At 38.8% G+C, this 4,544-nt stretch overlaps 1 non-coding gene across 1 annotated transcript; it reads right to left on the bottom strand.

Moving 5' to 3' along the window:
• Nucleotides 1-2,456: 2,456 nt before the first annotated feature.
• Nucleotides 2,457-2,562, bottom strand: LOC122429025. The gene has a single exon (XR_006265894.1). It is a non-coding gene; the product is annotated as a U6 spliceosomal RNA (small nuclear RNA).
• Between the last annotated feature and the right edge of the window lie 1,982 nt (nucleotides 2,563-4,544).

Below are 4,544 nucleotides of genomic sequence, written 5' to 3'. Positions count from 1 at the left end.
TAAAATGGGGCTCTCAGTTCTCTCTCCTGAAATTGTGCAGAATTCCAATAACTATAATAGCTTTACTTGTTTCAATACTGCTACCATTTCACAGGTCATCCTTTCTCTTTAGTGGGGGAAAAGAACCACTATGGGCCTTCAACTCTTACTTATTTAAGTTTGATTCATCCAAAATATAAAACAATGCATTTCGTCTGGGTCTAATTTCATTTCAGAAATGACATTTTGTAAAAATGCAATCTCAGTCAAGAAAGAACAGAAATGTTTTGAATATATTGAATTTACCATTACAGTTTCATCTCTTCAGCTACCATTACTAAAAATATAATAACAATCATAGTCTGTACATCTACATAACCTCATGACCTTAGATACTAATTTGTAAAATCTATTCAGTCACTTAGTCGTGTCCAGCTCTTTGTGATCCTGTGGACTGTAACCTGCCAGGTTCTTCTGTCTATGGAATGTTCAAGGCAAGCATATTGGAGTGGGTTTCTATTTCCTTCTCCAGAGGATCGAACATGTGTCTCTTGCATCTCCTGCATTGACTGGCAGATTCTTCACCACTGTGCCTCCTGAGAATACCATTTATATTCAGCAAAATTATGCATGTAGAAGGATTTCCCTTCGAGAAATATATTTTAATAACATTTATCACCTTGTAATACTTTTCTTGAAAAAGAGATTGCTCAGCTTATTCATTACTTGTACAATTTGACGTTGTCTCCAGGAACAAAAGGAAACATGAATACAATTTATGGAAAATGAGAAGAAAAGGAAATTAACCTAGTTATGTCTGAATTATCACAGAGGCTGCTTTTCCTGCAGGAGACCCTATCATTATGAAAACCACACCTCTTACTTTCAGGCACAGGGGGATGTCCACCAAAGCACAATTTAAATCAAGAAGCTTTGTGTGATAAACAAAGGCCTGTAGATGAAACACACCCAGTGCTCCAAGTTATCGCAGAAATGTATGAGGGTTTCCTCGATGGTTCTGCAGCTAAAGAACCCACCTGCTTGCGGGAGACAGACACAGGAGATTTGGGGTTCAATCTCTGGGTCAGGAAGATCCCCTGGAGGAGGAAATGGCAACCCACTCCAGTAATCTTGCCTGGAGAATCCCATGGACAGAGGAGCCTAGGAACAGAGGCTACATACAGTCCAAAGGGTCACAAAGAGTCAGACAAGACTAAGCATGCAAGCAGATGCAAGGGTTTACCTTGATGTGTCACTGTCTCTAAAGAGACAAAAGCATAAGGAAACAATTCTTACAGTGCAGAATACAGCTTTCTTTGGTGACTGATTCTGTAAGCTCTGTATCATCCACAGGGATTTTCAAGAAAAGAGGAGAAAAATAGCTACTCTTTTGAGAAAAGAACTGCCCCCTTTCCTTGCTAGTTTCAAAGATGTAAGAGAAAAAATAAGTGGAACAAGTTCTTTTTGGCTCACTAGGGCACTCAAATCTCTCTCTGTGTCAGAATCCTTTTATCTTTTACATTTATTCTTAAAAACAAGAATTGAAATTTTATCAGCTCGGGGCACAGAATCTGCAAATTAAAAATGTATAGTATTTAAAACTTTATATATTCTTCAAGTGTGAAGGAAGTCCCTCTTTCATATCTCTAATCATTAAAGAACAGAAGATTTTAAGTTCAAGAAGTCAGTATTATTGTATTCTATATTGCATTGTATTTCAAAACTTTCTAATTTAGTGATTTATTCATTTATTTATTCAACAGAATTTTACAGAAGACCAATATACATTCTGAAAGCTATTCTTTATTGGGGATACAATAGTTTTTAAAAATTCTTGCTCTTATGGATTTTACATGGTGAAGTGAAAGTGTTGGTCATTCAGCTGTGTCCGACTCTTTGCGACCCTGTGGACTGTAGCCCCTCAGGCTCCTCTGCCCGTGGAATTCTCCAGGCAAGAATACTGGAGTGAGTTGCCATTCCCTGTTCCAGGGGATTTTTCTGACCCAGGTCTTGGTGATTGAACCCGGGTCTCCTGCACTGCAGGCAGATTCTTTACCATCTGAACCACCAGGGAAGCTTGCCGTTATGTATTTTACATGGTATATTTTAAAATAACATAAAAATAAGCTAATTGCATAGCTGTTAGAAGCAAGTACTATTTTTTAAAAAAACAGGAACAAACCGGAGAGCCAAGAAATAGATCCACATAAATATAGTCAACTGATCTTTGTCAAAGAAACAAAGGCAATACAATGAAGCAAAAATATTCTTTTCACAAATGCTGCTGCAGGACATCCACATGCAAAAAGAAAAAAAAGAAAGAAAATGAACCTAGACACAAATCTTACACCCTCCACAAAAATTAACTCCAAATGGGTAACAGATCTAAATATAAAACCCAAACCTTTAAAACCCCTAGAAGATTACATAAGAAAAAACCTAGATGAACTTTGGAATGGTGATGACTTTTTAATTTTTTCAAAATGGAATGCTTCACGAATTAGCATGCCATCCTGGGGCAGGGGCATGCTAATCTTCCTCATATCATTCCAGTTTTAGTATACATGCTGCCAAAGTGAGCATGGCAACAGCTTTTAGATGCAATGCCAAAGGCACAACCCATGAAAGAAACTGATAAGCCGGACTTCATTAAAATTAAAAAATTCTGCTCTTTGAAAGACATTATCAAGAAAATAAGAAGACAAACCACAGACTGGGGAAAAAAATGTTTGCAAAAACCACATCTGGTAAAGAACAGTTATCAAAAAAGACAAAGAACTTCTAAAACTCAGCAGTAAGAAAACAAACAGGCTTCCCCCTGTAGCTCAGACAGTAAAGAATCTGCCTGTAAAGCAGGAAACCCCAGTTCAACCTCTGGGTTGCGAAGATCCCCTGTAGGAGGGCATGGTAACCCACTCCAGTATTCTTGCCTGGAGAATTCCTTGGACAGAGGAATTGTGGACTACAGTTCATAGGGTCGCAAAGAGCTGGACACAACTGAGCGACTAACATTTTCACTTTCAAGAAAACAACAACCTGATTTTAAAAAAATGAGCCAAAGACCCTAACAGAAAACTCACTAAAGAAGACATACAGAGGGCAAACAAGCATACAGAAAGGTACTCTACATCATATGTCATGAGGAAAATGTAAATTAAAACAACAATGAAATATCACTACACACCTATTAGGATGTCCCAGAACATTGAAAACACCAAATGCTGGAGAGGATACAGAACAACAGAACTCTCATTCACTGCTGGTGGGAAAGCAAAATAGTTCAGATACTTCAGAATACAATTTGTCAGTTTCTTACAAAAAGTAGACATTTTCTTACTGTATGATTCAATAATCACACTCCTTGGTATTTACCCAAAGGACTTAAAAACATGTCTACACAAAATGTGCACTTAGATGTTTGCAGCAGTTTTGTTCATAATTGCCAAAATGTGGAAGCAATCAAGATGTCCTTTAGTAGGTGAATAGATAAAGAAACTGTGGTACTTTCAGACAATGGAATATTGTTAAACACAAAAAAAGAAATGAGCTATCAAACAATGAGAAGACATGGAGAAAACTTAAATGCATGTTACTAAATGAAAGAAGTGAATGTGAAAATGTTACATATTGTATGATGCCAGTTCAGTTCAGTTCAGACCATCAGTCATGTCCGACTCTTTGTGACCCCATGAACCACAGCACGCCAGGCCTCCCTGTCTATCACCAACTTCCGGAGTCCACCCAAACCCGTGTCCATTGTGTCAGTGATGCCATCCAACCATCTCATCCTCTGTCGTCCCTTTCTCCTCCTGCCCTCAATCTTTCCCAGCATCAGGGTCTTTTCAAATGAGTCAGCACATTGCATCAGGTGGCCAAAGTATTGGAGTTCCAGCTTCAGCATCCGTCCCTCCAATGAACACCCAGGAATAATCTCCTTTAGGATAGATTGGTTGGATCTCCTTACAGTCCAAGGGGCTCGCAAGAGTCTTCTCCAACATCACAATTCAAAAGCATCATCAACTCTTCTGTGCTCAGCTTTCTTTGTAGTCCAACTCTCACATCCATACCTGGAAAAACCATATCCTTGACTAGACAGACCTTTGTTGACAAAGTAATGTCTCTGCTTTTTAATATGCTGTCTAGGTTGTTCATAACTTTCTTTCCAAGGAGCAAGAGTCTTTTCATTTCATGGCTGCAGTCACCATCCACAGTGATTTTGGAGCCCAGAAAAATAAAGTCAGCCACTGTTTCCACTGCTTCCCCATCTATTTGCCATGAAGTGATGGGACCGGATGCCATGATCTTAGTTTTCTGAATGTTGAGCTTTAACCCAACTTTCTCACTCTCCTCTTTCACTTTCATCAAGAGGCTCTTTAGTTTTTCCTCACTATCTGCCATAAGGGTGGTGTCATCTGCATATCTGAGGTTATTGATATTTCTCCCAGCAATCTTGATTCCAGCTTGTGCTTCCTGCAGCCCAGCATTTCTCATGATGTACTCTGCATAGAATTTAAATAAGCAGGGTGACAATATACAGCCTTGACATACTCCTTTTCCTACTTGGA

The sequence above is a fragment of the Cervus canadensis genome, chromosome 27, assembly GCF_019320065.1.
Source record: "Cervus canadensis isolate Bull #8, Minnesota chromosome 27, ASM1932006v1, whole genome shotgun sequence".
NCBI classification, from domain to species: Eukaryota; Metazoa; Chordata; class Mammalia; order Artiodactyla; family Cervidae; genus Cervus; species Cervus canadensis.
The sequence above is the reverse complement of the archived record's forward strand: the minus strand, read 5'-3'. Positions and strand labels throughout refer to the sequence as shown.